The sequence below is a fragment of the Pseudochaenichthys georgianus genome, chromosome 10 (genome assembly GCF_902827115.2).
Source record: "Pseudochaenichthys georgianus chromosome 10, fPseGeo1.2, whole genome shotgun sequence".
NCBI lineage: Eukaryota > Metazoa > Chordata > Actinopteri > Perciformes > Channichthyidae > Pseudochaenichthys > Pseudochaenichthys georgianus.
In genome coordinates, this window is record NC_047512.1 from 18,293,819 (window position 1) to 18,311,374 (window position 17,556).

Consider the following 17,556-nt stretch of genomic DNA (forward strand, 5'->3'; position numbering starts at 1 on the left):
CATTCATCTACTCACGACACACGTTTTCTGTTGATGAAATACACACATGCGTGGCATATATTCTTAATGTTATTGCTACATATTATGTTGTTTGTGCACTTTCATTGATTGAGATCAAACTAAATCAAATTTTGTTTTGACTATTTATTATGTCATATAGATTTGAGCGTCACTGCTGCTTGGGTCCAAATACACGCTGGCACAGAGATGTTCCTTCTCAATAGTCTTTGCTTCTGTTCATAATCTGATCCCAAACTTTAAAACGGATCAGAGCAAAGTTTCTAATACCCTGTGTAAGGCGCTCAAACGTGCTTATCACGGCAAATACGTTTATTTATAAAAAACTGTGACCCTTTCCCATGGAGCTTAAGAGTCCTGTGCAGCACTTGATTTTACTCAAACACCAACCTTACACGAGCATGTAAACACACACGTGCATATGCAGCATAACTGGTGCACAGAAATACTGATGATATTATAGCTCGACACTCATCTGTATTCTGTTTGGTTCAGTTTTTAAACAACCACATTGATGCTAGTACATATTTCCCAATAAAAACATGCCCTGAAGACTCTTTCAGTTAATTTCCTCTGTTTATTATGCATAACGAATGTCACTCTGCATAGAATGCATGGGGAGTTTTATACCTCCATTTAAATGATTTTGTAGGCTGAGAAGAGAAACACAACAGACGTTAAAAGATGACGCCATGCCTTTTGGATTTAACTCAAACTACTTCAAAAGTTTCAAAGCCCGCAACACATTGACATGCATTGCATTTATATACCTATAAAGCTAGTCAATGAAAATAGCTGCTGAACTGGCAGAACGCATTTTAATGGATCTTGGATTCAACACGTGCACAGTAAAGGGTGAGCTGTGGTGAAAGTGTAATTTCTCATCAACTTTACAGCTCTTTTACTATCCACAATATAACTAATTGCCTAAAATAATTGAGATCCAGAATCCAACTCTGCTGTGGTGAGAAAAAATAAACATGAAAACTGCTCTAGTGTGACCTAAAGTTGTCACGCTACAGACCAAATGTGTTCGTAGTGTGCACAGACAGCTAATGTCATACTGAAAATGGCCTTTATACGATGTAGGAGTTCCCTTATAATACAACAGTGGAGGCTCTTGTACTGGTTACGACTGCATCATTGTGAGGCTCTGACAGATAATGTCCCATTGTGTCCGACACGATGAGTCACCGGCTAACAATGCGCAAAAGGTGACTTTGTCTTAGCAAACAAAATAATAAACTAGGCAAAAAGGCAACAAATAGAATAAGTAAAGCCAGCTTTGGGCATGTTACAAAATTAAAGGAATTTTATGGGCATTTAAAAAGGTCAGAAATAGCTGGAATGAAGCATTTAAGTGCCTAATTTTCTTTTATCGCTATTCACTGGAAGTATAGAGGGAACTGGTGGAACAAAATGCTATGGTGGAAATCCTTATAATTACAGCAATACAGCATTTTTCATACTACTGATAAGTTGCTTCCAGTAAAGTGTTTTGTACAAACGGCATACGCTATTTAGTAGTGTTTGTATGCCTCCAAGCCATAACTCAATAATTGACAAGCTAATTCTGACAACTTTACACACATTTCCAATAAGATACAATGATAAAGTGTTCACATTTTTGGACAGACATGGATGTTATGTGAAACTTGACTAGCTTGCAGAGAAATACAACCACAAGATGCTAACGCTAGTTTACAAATAAAATTGCCTATCATATCTATACTATTTACTTATTCAAATATATATTTAATGCAAACAAGCTAATTTGACTGCACGGAATAAGTAAGACTGATAAAGTCTTAAATTCTCCAATATACAATTGAGAATTTATTGTAAGTTTAACTTATAATTTGTTCTTCTATCTAAATAAATAACTGTTCAGTCTTATCATGGATGCCTTATTTTGAAATGTGAGAGAAAAACCTCCTTGGTTTGGTTATACAATTGCTTCTACTTTTTCTCCCCCCGAAGCTGTGAGGATTAGACCCCATTTACACGCAAACGCAAACTAAACGCAAACAAACCGAATACGATATCAAAAAAGTCTTCCGTTCACACGAGACCACTCGAAAGCGCTGGAGACGCTGACGCTGTAGTACATATGCCGGGCCTGTAAGTGGCGCTGTACTTCCACCACAAAATACACCAAAAGCAGCGAAGAAGACCCCCAAGCATGGTTGCCATGGTTGCCCTTCTGTTTAGCAACATGTAGTTCATGTAATTCTCCATGTCCACTTGTTGCTGATGGTTGTGGTAGAGGAGCTGTAGATTTTGCACTAACATCTGTAGCATGGTCAGTAGCAGTAGCAGTAGCTACTGACCATGCTACAGCAGTGAGCAGCAGAGGCGGGGCTATGGCTTCATCGTTATTGGGAAATTATCGTTTAGGGCGTACACACAGAGCCGTTTGGCCCCCCAGAGCGTTCCGTTTGCAGATCTATCCACCTTGGGACCCGTTATCGTTTGCGGGGTCCATTTCCGTGTTTCTGTTACGGCCTTGTGTGAACGAACGGGCTATACGAAAGACAAAAGTAGCGGATACAACCGTATGCGTTCTCGTGTAAACAGCACCTTAGTGTCTTTTGATTTTGTTCCCAAACTAGTTTGGTGTTTGTCAGAGGCTGGTGGTGTTGGGGTGTTAGTGTTCACCCTTTGGTCTGTGGACACTGAAGCAACAAGTTGCATCACCCACAGCTGTGGACAGGTTTAACCTGCTCAGCACAACAATGGCTGGTATCTGGATAGATCCCGTTAAGCATGAAGATTACATTGCTTGTAATGACAAATGTATTATTTTTTGTCTGACGATAAATTAAAAAGCATAGCTCAAACAATGTTTATACATTGACAAATATCAGAATGAAACTAAACTACTTTGTGAAACACATTTCCAGGCTACAACATCTAGAGATTTAAAATGACCTCTGGTAACAGGTAACTATCCATTTCGGTTGAGTTGCAAACTCTTAAACTAAATTAAACTCAAATAAAAACAATTGAAATGCAGAGGTTTGTTGTGCTGTCTCTTCTTTTTCCTTCCGGCGGCTTCAGGAGTTAATGAATCCACAACTTTAGAGAAGGACAGACGACGACACCTTGTCTCTGTGGCTCTGCTGATCCTTCCATAAACACTCAGCAGCAGGACAACATTTTGTTCTTGGTTCATATTTCTCCAAAATGAAATCTTATGAAAAAAACAAATATTGTGCTTTGTGCCTTCGGTCCCCAACGAGAGATCAGTCGATACATGTCTGCCATTCGTAGCATGTGGCCTGGCACTGAGGGAAATCCCATAAGTCTCTGCAGAGAGAGCACCCTGCGCTTCCTCCAGGGCTTTAATGTTGATCTAGTGGGGATAAATGTTCCCTTTACGAAAGGCAATGATCTGTAATTTAGAAAAATATATAGGTTTATTGTAAACCTCACTAGTGTTTTGTATGTTGGTGGGCCAAAACAACTGTGACAGCTTAATTGTTTGAAATTAAGCGCACACAATCATATACTGTGACACCAGGTTAGTTAATTGCACACTGCACATTCATGTTTTACAATCTTCCAGTCTCTCATCTTTTCATAAACTACAACATGGCAATGTAACGCTGCACCATTCAGCTTTATTAAATTGCCTTTTCTTGAGTTTTGATTTCTTTCTTTTTGCTCCGCGATGAGGCACATCCCATAGTGAGACATCGAACGGAGTGTTATGAATGAAAACATTGTTGCTTGCTTTAAAAGTAGCACACTTCATGATGTCAAACCTTGGAGAGTATCTAGATATCCCTGCCCTAATGCCAAAGTAACTGGCAACTGAATATGTGTCGCCGTTTGATGTCTATGTCTGGACCGCTGCGTAAAAAGGAGGGTTTCTGCCCCATTACTTCTCTTCTTACTTCTATAAGAATAAAACACGGAGGACGGAGATCTCTTTTTGTCCCCCTCTTCTCCCCGCTGCAGCCTAGCAGCTGATCTCAAAGCACGCTCCCCTCTCCTGCAGGGTGGCGTTGTCAGCTGCAGCTCACAGAATCAGCCCCCTGCAAAAACAGCGCTGGAAAGAGCAAATAGAGCGAAATGAGGCATGGCTAAAATGCAGGATCTTTTTGGTATTTTTTTTAAATAGTTTTTATAGGTGTTGCTATCTGTTTTGTGTAGCGTGGTTCTACAAGCAAGTCAATGCATTCATTGGGTGGTATCAGAGAGTTACACGGGTCTGTAAATGCAATGAAAACAATTGGCCACAGCAAATCATTTATATTAAATATGTAATTTTTACTTTTGAATACTTCAGTACAAAGGATGTATTGAATAATTTGAGTGATATATGTGTACACATATAAATCATTAGTCAAAACAGGGCTACATTTGATTGAATTAAAAGGTATAATATGTGGTAAACTGAAGAGCCCTTTGGGAGCCGAAAGAGCCGGCTCTTCTTGGTGAGCCGAGCCAAATGATCCGGCTCACCAAGAAGAGCCGGAATTCCCATCACTAGTCAGTACACATATCCACAATCATGTGGATTAACAACAGTGTAAATACAAAAACAGTCTGTAAATAGTTATTTGTGTATTTTTTGGTTACTGAAAAGGAGATTCCACGTAAGCTTGTACGAGGAAATGTTGTGTTACAGTCACAGTACTGTGTAGTGTTACATCTCTTTTTCCCATGCACACTGCTGCTTTGTAGATTCCCCTGCAGTGGCACACAGAGGGAACTCGCCTCCTCACTGCTTCATGACCTCAGCGGCTATTTAGACAGCTGCACACATCAGCCTGATCTAAACTGTACTCCAGGGTTACAGTAGATTAAATAAATCCACTGCATTTTCATATTTTATTGCATAACAGACACCTGATCATGGGCACAGTTGGAGCCATGTTTTATTTATCATAGGTCTATTGTAGTCATGAAGATAATCCATCTGTTTGTTTCAATGAGCCCAAGTGGAATTACTGACCAGCACAGGCCTTACCAACCCACCACCAGGCACTGAGTGAGTATCAACTTTGTCCAGCTTTTCTACTGAAAGAAACCGTGCCAGGACTCCCAGTGACACACATCTGTGCTGAGTTGGATTTCCAGAACTGACCAGGGCGTGACCCACTTCCAACTCTTTTTATTACTCCTTATGTACGCCATGGAAACGGGTTTCCCTCTACCACTGTTACCATGGAGATGAAAGCAAGCTGAGACACACAAACACAGTTGGCGACAGAGGGGTGAGGAATGAAAGGAAATAAAGACTCATCCATTTAGAGAAGTCTTAAATTAGCCCAATCAATGATGAGTCATTTGCACACGCAGAAACTAGGTGTGGGTAAAGGAAAGAACCAAACACTCATATGTTCATCCCTGGAGATTCTTCCTGCGGCCTGGGTCTGTTTCATCTACAACTGGGCTCTAATTCAGTTCACCCCCTCTCCTTGTAAGTGCAGACAGATCCACTTCAAGTGCTCTCCTGGGATGATCTACTCTACAGATAGTAGGGTGGCTTCCTATTACCAAACAGGAAGAGCAATGAGCTCATTCTGTAAACCAAGAGCTTGTGTCATATCTAGTGTTGGCTTAGTGGGTTTTCCTATGCTCATACAGTAGACCCAGTCAAAACATCACAAATATCCTCATACAGTACGCTCATAGAGACATGTATAGAGACATTAGCTCTGAATGGCATTTTATGTAACATGACATGTATTGGTCCATGTCAATCTATGGTGTCTTTTATGAATTACATGAAATAAGATGATCCTCAGCATTCCAATGTCCTCAGTACACATTACGTTTTTTAAGAGTCAATATTTGGCCCATAGTCAGTTTAATGGAGCACATATTCTGCCTTATGTAACTCATAAACATACTAACAATTTTTGGGATAACAAAAATCATGTGGCTCTCTTCCACACTCCTTATGAGACATACATGCATGTCTGTGAATTGATTTGCACACAAGTACATATGCACACACACACATACAAGTTTCCAAGCTCGCAAATCTTGTGATGCCGTAAGCATTCAGTGTCGGGGCTTGAATCAATCTGCTAGTTTTAATAAGCGCCACAATATGACTATGCATCATTTTTCAGTTCACAGAATTAATAATGCTCTAGTAACATCATCTTATACAAAATGGTAGACTGTCCAAAGTAGGACAGTGATAAAGAAAAGATGAACTGCTGTAATCATAACTATGACTGACTTTCTTCAGACAGTTCATGCTGCTGTTTGTTGATTCTGCACAGTTACTGTCAGCACCTAAACAATGTATGGTATTGCACACGCCTTGTAACATATTAGTACCATGACACTTCAGACAACTCAGCTTATAGAGTAGCTTCAAGTGGCTTCACAGTTACTCAGACACCAAAACATCAGTGACCAATATTCCAGGCATGCATTCAAACTGTATGTGTGGACTCCCCTAGAGAACAAGGAAAAAAGGGCAGTTAAAAAAAAGAAGAAAATATATTTTATATAACAAACCTCTCAAAGGCCAGATGCTAATCATGTTATAAAAAATGAGATATAGAGTATATCTGTTACTGTTACGTACCAGTGTGTATTTGTCTGCTGCTGATAAGGATGAGTCAACCATTTTGAACAAAACTGATTTCAACTCGCGTGTATCAGCTTTTGCATGTTTTCACTTTAGCAGAAAGTGAACCAAAACATTAAATGATGCAGAAAGTAGTTTTTTAACCAAACAAAATGCCCCTGCTTCATGAATACAAGTCGCTGCTGCTTGGCATACCATTACTTATGCAATAGACACACTTGTCAAAGTGCATGGCCTTGAGCAGGTCTTTGCCTGTGTGTCTGACTGCAAACAGATAGGAATGTAAACACACAATGGTAATGTCTAGCACTAAACACACAACAGGATTACTGTGGCTGGCTTGAGAAAAATATAGGGTTTATGGAAGAGCAGGGTCACTTTAGTGATGAAGGAATGGATGGCCTCTGTGACTGGATCCTGAACTTCCTGACGGGCAGACCCCAGGCAGTGCGGGTGGGAAACATCACATCCTCCACCCTGATCCTCAACACCGGAGCCCCTCAAGGCTGCGTGCTCAGCCCTCTCCTATGTTCACACACGACTGCGTGGCCACACACAGCTCCAACACCATCGTGAAGTTTGCTGACGACACGACCGTCATCGGCTAGATCGCCGACGGCGACGAGACGGCATGCAGAAAGGAGGTTGAAAACCTGACATCTTGGTGCCAGGATAACAACCTCCATCTCAACATCAGAAAAACCAAGGAGCTGATTGTGGATTACAGGAAGCAGCAGAGAGAGGGACATGCCCCCATCGCCATAAATGGGACTACGGTGGAGAGAGTCAGCAGCTTCAGGTTCCTCGGTGTCCACATCACTGAGGACCTGACATGGACTCTTCACACCACCACCATCACCAAAAAAGCTCGACAGCGGTTCTTCTTCTTCCTCCGCAGGCTGAGGAGGTTCAACATGGACTCCAGCAGAGATGGGGTCGTTACTAAAAAAAAGTAATATATTACATATTACATATTACTTTAAAAAAAAGTAATATATTACACTACTTCGTTACTCTCTACATAAAGTAATTCGTTACTTTACTCGTTACTTTACTCGTTACTTTACTCGCAGGGCCGGCCCGCCCCTCCCTGCAGGCAGATCACGCAGACTGCTAAAGTTTCAAATGTTCTCTTTAGTTCAGTTTCCATTGTCGCATAAGACTGATCCAGATAGCTCCTGATCCAGATAGCTCCTGAATGTTTTCATATCTGACCATGGCTGTCCTCTGTCTCCTGCTATCTGTATATTTTGCGCAGTCTATCTCTGCTCACGCTGTTGCGTCAGCGTGTTCTCCTGCGTGTTGGCCATGTGTTGCACTGGAGCCAGACTGGAGCACACCACAAAGACTTCAGCCGAGCACGTACGAACTGCGCATGCGTAAGTGGCAATAACTCTCCTTACCAGCAGGCGGCGGTAGTGTGTATTCGTCATTCAAAACAGGCAACAACCGGAAAACAGAGAAGAAGAACAGACTATACGTGTGTGATATAAATATAAACAACAGCTATGTGCGTTAGCTTCACCTTAGCATGTGTTCTTTGCAGGTGTTTGTTGAGGTTTGATTATGACTGATTTTAGAAAGTAACGAAGTAACGCGTGTCGTGGCAATGTTAGTAACTGTAGTGTGATTACTGAATTATAAATGTAGCGCGTTACACTACTCCGTTACCGACAAAGTAATATTATTACAGTAACGCGTTACTATGTAACGCGTTAAACCCAACTCTGGACTCCAGGATACTCTGCAACTTCTACAGGTGCACCATAGAGAGCATCCTGACTGGGATGCATCACAGTCTGGTACGGCAGCTGCACCGCCCTCAATCGTAAGACTTTACAGAGGGTGGTGAAAACTGCAGAGAACATCACTTGGAAGGAGCTGCCATCCATGGAGGACCTTTACTCCCAGCGGCTCAGGAAGAAAGCCCTCAGGATTATAAAAGACCCCCATCACCCCAGCCACAAACTGTTCAGTCCGCTGCCGTCTGGCAGGCGGTACAGCAGCATCCGGACTAAAACCACCAGACTCAGGGACAGTTTCATCCCACAGGCAAAAAGACTGTTAAACACGAACTTTGAAACAACATCCACAACATTCATCTGGCTGCTACTTAGAAATTATTTATCTAATAGACTCTTATTGCACTATTTTCACTACAGTATTTCACTTTTTTTTTTTAATTTCTTTTTGCATTTCTATTTACTATTTACTTGCACTATATTTTTCTGTTCATCTGTTTTATTGTGTTGCACTGTTGGAGTGAGCCTGTGACCTAAGATGTTCATCGTCATAACTATACTGTAGCTATGTTCGTATGACAAATAAAGAACCTTAAAACTTGAAAACTTGATTAGGTAATGACAACCGCACAAGCAGAGCAGCAGCTTCACATTCATGTCTACTTGCAGGATCAACCGAGAGGAAACTTTCTCGTTCACACTCAAGCAACATAACTTCATTGCTCATCTTACTTAAACTGGCCATATACAACTTGTATTTTCTTTGATATACAGTGCTTGCAATGAGGCAACTGCAGAGGACTGAAGTCAGTGTTGCCAAGTATAATCAAATGTTCTATGGTTAATGCAAATATACATGCTGTCACAAAGTTGTGCAAGGCTTAGGTAATACTGGAGGGAAATCGCAGAAATGTTTTTCTTCTGAAAGACAAAGGGACATATTCCTTGCAATTTGCAGTTTACTATGCTACGTAAACACTGTCTTTCACTATACAGCAACTAATGTAAGCTAGCTCATTGTCCCCTACATGTGTCTGAGCTGAGCAGACTGCAGGGGACACTGTAACAGATAGCGTTGACACTCTTTACAGTAGTACACCGTGAGGCTGTGATTGCCCCGGTGTCAGGTGTCACTACGCAGCATATGGCCTTCACCTCTGCCTGATGCAAGGTGGCACTCCAACAACTCCTCAGTAAACAAGGTTAAGCCTGACTCATCGAGGAAGGTAGACACCAGTAAGACTAAACAGCAGGTGTTTAAGTCGTGTGGATGCAGTCTCGGAGCAGTCATAACACAATGTGACAAGGTGACCAATGTGTTTAAGATTCTGTTTACTGGTCCCGTCTAATTTAGTTTCAAGTGTTCTCAGAGCCGGTTGCTGCCGGTAGCAAGTTGTCAGTACCATCTGGAACTGTTCTCTGTACATGAATGGATGACATAAATACATCTTATGTTGGTTGGTAGGCTACGGAGCCCTGGAGGGTTCATAGAGAGAAATATAAATAAAACGAGGCCACGTTTTATTCATTCGTGCGCAAGAGATGTAATTCATGGCCTCAATTTAATAAAACGAGGCCACGTTTTATTAATTTATGCGCACAAGATACATTCTCGTTCGCACAAGATACTTTCTCGCTGGTTATCAACTCAGTAAATCAACCAGGGTTTCTCAGTCCGGCTGAGAGCGCGTTCACGTGAAAGGGACGGGGTTAGCAACATTTGACCAATCACAAACATGGAGAAGCGTGCTAACATCGCAGCGTCATACTTCATGAATGAATAGTAAATAGCAAATCCTGCTTCGTAGTACAGGCCACTGGTTCATAAAGTGAAGGAAGTTTTCCTTCTATAAAACAGCTGTGGGCAGCAGATACTGTGAGAGTCACGGACATTAATTCATAGATAAAAACCGACTGGTTTACAGACTCTTCTGTTTTGCGAATCCGGTGCTTAAACAAATAGCTCTAAACCCCTGGCCAAAATGTCCCTAAATTAAGTCCGAGTTTGAAATATATCTCAAATAATGTATGCACTGCCATTTCTCCACATAAACATAACAATCTGCAATGAAACGGTTGTCTCCTCTGTGCTCCACTTCCTGCTTGGCGCACCGGTAACTTTCTCGTGCGAACAAAATACTATCTCGTGCGCACAAAATAGTATTTAGTGCGAATGAGAAAGTATATCGTGCGCACAAGATACTTTTTTTTTTCTCCATGAACCTTTATGGGCTCCGTAGGTTGGTATTCCATAAGCATCTATTCTTGTATTATTGTAAAGTTTGATAAAATGTATTTGAATGATGATTACAGTCAGGTACATTGAGGTGTTCCTTCTAGGGTTATCACAGTCACACCTGTCTGATAATTATTTGGTTTTTTATTATTTGCTGGGGATTTTGGTGTTGGCCCCCACAGACAGTTGTTTTATCTCTTTGTTTCTTCAATGATTTCGTTGCCGTCTTCCTGTAAATTAACCTTTGTCTTCAGCTTCATTTATGTGTATCCTTTAGTTTTTAATCTAGCCACGATATACATTTTGAAAGGGGATTAAGTAAGTCATAAGGCGTCACACATTAAAGATACCGCATCATTTCCTTAAAAGCCCAAGAAGTATTTACAGTTTGTCACTATAGTAACCATAGCTAGATATCATTGCAGAAATTATGACAGTAATATAGAGATACGTTTGTAATGTTATCATCTCTACTGTCTATTGAGTCTGTGGGCAGGGAAGAACAGACGAGCCACTCTCTGTATTAGTCAACAGTCATGCATGTGTTGTACTCTCTCTTTAGGCCTGGTTACCAATATCAACAAAAACAGCACCATGCTGCTCCATGGCAACTGTGTGTCCAGGGTGGTGTGAGTTTACATTGCAAATGTATGGTTACCATTGTCTCTGAGAAATAATAGGAGATGCACAACCACTGAGAAATCAGCTCTGTCACTGCAACTGGAGCTCCCTCTTATCATATCTGTCCTGCATCCTGAGACTAAATTCTCAGGGCTCTTATTCCTAAGCTTATCTCGCTCCCACAACTCCACCCTCTTCAACTCAACACTCCACCCTCTATTTCCAACCCACTTGTCCTGTTTACTTTTCTAGAATGTTATTGAATGCCCCAATACTCGTTGAAGCATCCTTCTGGAAGATGCCTAAAAGCTACAGTACCTTCATCAGCTGTCGGAGATGCTGTCATTGTTTCCCCCTCCCCGTGTGAGAAGGTCAAATACTCCATGGCTTTTCAATTTATTATAACAGATTAGGACCTTCTTTCATCCTTTCCTTAGCACACCATGCTACCTTGAGGCAACAGATGAAAGATAATTAAGAGGAATCAAGGGATTTCCCGGGGGCTCTTGTTCATCTAGATATCTGGGATGCCTGGCAATATTCATTACACGGACACGTGTGTCTGGTTTAACAGAGACGTGTTGAGAAAAATGTCCCTAGAGAGGTTATGACTTGTCATGCCGAGACCCTTATTGTCCCAAGGTCCTTCTCATTTTATCCTTTATTAGTTTATTTTAGCCTTCATTACATTTTTATCAGGTTACCTCAGCTAAGGAGGATATGTTTTAGGCTTTTATTGCTTTTCTGTTGGTTTGTTTATCTATCAACAGGATTACAATAACACTACTGAATTGATTTTTAGGAAACTCTGGGGATTATAAAAAGGGCACCATAAATCTCATTTTTGAGTGGATTTAAATCACAGGGCAGCTTCACAAATGATCTTGCCCTTTTGGTAATTTGTGACATTGGGCTTTTTCTTTTCCTGCATTCATGTGCAAATTAAAAACAACATTGTGCATTGTCTCATGTGCCATAACATGTAAGAACACATCTTTCTGACTGCATGATGCAAATTGTTCTCCAAAGATAAGCACAGAAAGAGAAAGAAAGAGAAACAAGAATATCATTATGTGTTGAAAATAACCATTTCTGCTGGGTCAGACAGTTTGTTTCTAAAACAAGTTTCCTATCTGCTTCCTGTTTACCTTCATCTGCGTCTGTCAGCAGGAGGGTTTGGAAACACCTACCGCTCAGGGCGATTGTCAACAGCAGGACCCATAGTCCGCAGACCCTTACCAGGCCATATAAGGACAGACCCCTGTTGGCTCCCACCTCGGAGGGAAAGCAGAGGGAAGAGACACAGCAGTGGCCAGAGGTAAAAATAGAAATAAATGAAGGAATAGTTAAAGAATGACAGGACAAAAGCAACAGTAACATAAAGGGGGAAAAAAACAACAACATGGACTGTAGACTGGGGAACCCCCCTGGTCTGAGTCACCGTCAGGAAGAGAGCCAGACCCAGACAGCCTTTCTACCTCAAATTCCCTCAGTCCCCCTCCCCTCGACTCTTAGAACAGCTAGGCCTGTCTGGTCTATAAAAAGTGAAGTAGAAACTGACCCTTGTTTCCTGAAGAGACACAAACAAGCGAGTAAGAAGCTACTTTGAACCTCAGTTGCGATCAATTTGAGAAAAGTTGTTTCACTTTCTATGTGAACAGTTGGAGTGTTGGGATATTCTCCCCTATTGCATTATGTGTTTCTCTTTTAGTTTTCTTGGTAGGTGTTGTTTTTGTTGTTAAGTGGTCTCTATGGTGATAGTTCATGGTCACAAACAACACCCTGAAAAGAGGAAGTGACGCAGCACTTTGTCAACACAGTGTGACTTTCTGGTTATGCAGGAAATGTAGTGTGTTACTAAGGCAACAAGGTTCCTTTTCTTAACCATTGACTGCGTTGGTTAACACTTCTGAAATAGTACACAGAAGCAAAGTGATATCATCTTTACATCTTTACAGCACTTCCCTTCTTCAACCCATTGGCCTTATTGGGTAGAGAAAGAAGAATACGTAGTAGACCGTGATTGGCTGCCGAAGATGTCATGCCAGCCTGCCGTCACAGTGCTCACACATCAGTTTCTAAAGTGGGTCCATTATGTCGCATACCGCTTCTATATTTGGTGTTAACATAAACACCCCTGGTTGTCAATGATTCTCTTGATACAGAGGTGGCGGGACAAGAGTTTCATTCATCTACTCACCCCTGCACTCCACCCTCAGGACTAAAATTAACTATTTCATCGTCACAGCCGGTGCAAGGGTTCAAGGGAGTCAGTCAGCCCAAAACCAGCAGAGTGGATTTTAGTTAATAAACTATTGCTTCAACTCTGCTGCATTGCCCCTGAGGGAAATTCAGCTCCATGTTTGTATTTGGTTTCTGAAGAAATAAGTGTTTCCTGCTAAAGCAAGATAACTACAAAATGTTATTTTACCGATATGTTTTTTAATTCTAAAAATGTTATGTGACATGTTATGTCGTACAAGGCTCTTTTAGCAGAGGGATGTTTATAACTATAAAATGCATTTCCTGCAGAAAATGCGTGCAAATCATAGGGTGTAAATGCTGTAAACTGTGAACATTTGTGGCTGAATTTATCTGAAAATGCAGAAAAAGCTGAATATGTTATTAGCAGAATGGTAGCTGCTTTTAGCTACAAAAACCAAGTAAGTGTGTTGCTGAACTTAGCGGAGAAATGCAGAAAAGCTAAATGATTTGGATCAAATTGTTACAGCTCAAATGCATTGCAATGACTTTGTTGAAAACTTCAAAGTGAAATGTTAAACTGGAAGAGTAGGAAAAATAGTGAAGAAGCTTAATATTTAAAAGAAAAGGTTTAAAAAAGGTATACACAACAACATGTATCGCCTCAATGTTCTGAAATAGCTGAATAAGTTAATAGTTGCATGGTTTATAGCTGAACGTAGGCTGAAGGAGTTAGATATTACATTTAAGTAGTAGTGAATCAATGTATATTAAGAAGAGAAAAAGGCTTTGAAAAGCAGCATAATATTTTAACTGCAAACTTTTGAACTAACTTGATGACGAGTGATCTGCTGTCACCATGGCAATGACATTTGATGAAACCCCATAATACGCTTAGATGTGTTGATGGCTGCATCGGCAAACTAAAGATCATGTACATCCACTGCACACATAATCTGAAATAACAACTCATATTTCTCGCATCAAATGACATCAAAACGCATTTTAATGGCCAAACTAACTTTAAAATATGCATTTTCCACCGAGAATAAAACGAAGTTCGGCCATGTTTTTTTTTTCTGCAGGGAGAAATTTGAAGATCACGTGACATAGACGCCAGCAATTGGAATGAATGGAATTGCAGTTGGAGGTCAACCAATCACAGAGCTTGAGAACTAATCACGGGCTTGTCAAACAGAACACATGGTGTAGTCCTAAACGTTAGCTGGGGATTCTGGGTAGTGTAGTGTCTTCTGCCATCCTTTACTCCGAAAAAATATTTGTTTCTCCGAATCGTAGGGGAAAAATACAAAAACATTGCACACAATTTAAACCAATCAATGTTGTGTAATTAACAAGGATGATCTGGTGTTTTTTAGTCGATGAGTAGTGCAGATATCACTGTAAGATCAATCGACAGTAAGGGGAATACTTACTTCCGGGTGTACAATTCTCCGTTATCCAATGGGAATGGAAGCTCACATTGCCTTTAAGGGCAGCTGACACAAACGAATGCCGTGCTTCCATGAGCGTCAAATCCCGCCGCAGATGGGAATAGCCACATTGAAATCAGTTGAAAGCTATTTGCGTCCCTTTATGAAGCTGAAGGAGCCTAGGAGTGTCACAACTGGACGCCACGGGACCCTGACCAAGCGTCGCTCCTGGACGATTATGGAGTGAGAGTGTGTTGTCGGACCGTGTCCATTGGAGTTACAGCGACATCGTGTTTTATGGCGACGGCATATGAGACCCCCATAATTATAGAGCTGTTGAGGGCAGGGCCATTAACCATTATCTGAAGTCTGCTGCTGTTTTGACCCTTTTCATAGGCGTTACCACAACATCGTGTTTTATGGCGATGTAGGCTATTCCTATCTGTAACAGCCTATGATGAGATCTCAGATTTGGCGTAGAGCTGTTGAGGCATGTACCGGTGATATACAAGCGAAGTTTGGGGGACGATCGGACCATGTCCATTGGAGTTACAGCGACATCGTGTTTTATTGCGAGGGATGCGTTTCAATGGAAACGGCATACGATGACACCCCATCATTAACGTAGAGCTGTTGAGGGCATCACCATTAACCATTATCTGAAGTCTGCTGCTCGGAGCATGTCAGTTGGAGTTATGACATCATCGTGTTCCATGACACAGGTGTTTATATTTGAGCTAACGACGACAGCTTTGTGTGTGTCCAGAGATCAAAGGTTTTCATGGTTTCCAGTAATCAGTCAGAGGAGAGTCTTTCCATTGTTCTGAATGAGAGATAAACCTCTTGCATTTGTAACTTTTGTTGAAAAAGTAATAATGCAAACCTCCAGTCTGTCTGTGGGCGTGTCTGCTCTGATAAGATGATGTCACTCAGGTGTGTGGCCCCCAATCTGCCCAGCAACACCATAGAGGCTTCTCAATACTCAAATTTCCCCTCCTCGACTCCCCTCCTCGATACTTAGACCCGCCCACAGGAGATGCGAGCGGAGGACCGAGGAGGGGAACCGAGGAGAGAGGAGGGGAAGCAGCAGATGTTTAAAGAAATGAGAACTCCTCTCCTCTGAGCGGTCATATTAAAGCGACGTCCGTTCATTATTACGTGGCAACAGCTGTCGAGTGTTTTGTCATATTTTATAATCTCTGTTAGATCAGCTGAACATTGTTCCCCCACATATGTACTTTTAATTCATTGAGAGTGCGGTATAATGAGACAATAACAGGCTACAGATGCGGACACACACACAAATATATTTATATAAATATATGCAATTTAAAGTATGAGAGCACTCTCATAATAACGTAACACAATCAGAGACTGGATATATCCCCCCCTCTCTCTGGTCGCTGAAATGGGGAATTGAAATTACGGGCCAAAAGTTGTATTTGCAAGTATTAAAAGTAAGCAGAGGACACCAAACCAACTGAGACCTGTCTGTCCGCCGCATCTGCGCACTGTACAACACACACCTAAACACTGTACAACACGCACCGACACTGTACCACACACACCTACAGCTCCTAACGCATAATCAGGCTACAGCCGTTGTGTATTTTATTATGTGAAGCACTAAATGGTCTTAGAAAAATATCGACTCTTTGTAGATATCTACTAAACTAAAGCAAATAAAGAGAGTAGGTCTGTTATACTGAGTGATATATATTTTACACACTGCTCTGCTTTCTGCACGGGCCTCACAGCTGTTCTCACTGTAAACATCACGTTGCGATGAGAGCAGTTTCTAAAATAATATCCAGGGGATGCATGCAGAGCTGTCATTGGCTGAGATAAGTCCGGCCGTGCGTCACGCCTCCACCGTTCCCGGAAATGCATCCGCGGAGGAGCCGTGGAGGAACCATCAGTGTATCCTCGGTTATAGCTCCTCCAGAGAGCCTCCTCGACGCTCGATCCTCGGTGTGCATTTAGAGAAATGAGACGTCCTTCAAAATGGCGCAATGAAATTCATTTCCGGGTAACTACCGGAGGACCGAGGAGTTGAGGAGTTGAGGAGGGGAAATTTGAGTATTGAGAAGCCTCTCATGATTACCAACTGCAGCACTGCAGAGTGCCATTCAGAATGCATTGAGGATTATATCTGACAATTTTGCCACCTGTTCAAAAACTATGGCTCCTATAAATAAATGACCAGAAAGTGAGCATCAGGGAACCCCAATGAACAGATATATGTTTTTTTTTGGGTTTTGTGTGTCAAATGTGAAGATGGGAGCAGTTTGTCTAAAGTTGACTTCTCTCTGTTCTGAAGAAAGTTCCGGTCAAATTTAACATGGGAGTCTATTTGAAGCTAGGTGGACTTTTTGTCACTCAGATCACTATTGGGCCAGAACGGTGGGTCCGTTTTAATATGATGAAGGCAATTGAGCAGGCCAGATTGAGCAGGCCAGATGCTCCTGAAATCTTTTGAAATGATTTGAATAGAGTGTATATTTTGGCTCTGAGAGTAGTTTTAAAATATTTGTAAAGGTGTATTTGTATCTTGGCGTAAAGGTGTAGTTAAAGAGAATTTTAAGGCTCTTCCTATTGACTTCCATGTTAAAAAAAGAGTTTAAAAAGCTGAATATTTAAAAAAGTACAACATATTTAAAAAAAAATTGAAGGTTTCCCATCGATTCCTGAAAAGACTGAATAGTTTAATATTTGAATGGTTTCTGTAGCTGAAAGTAAGCTGAA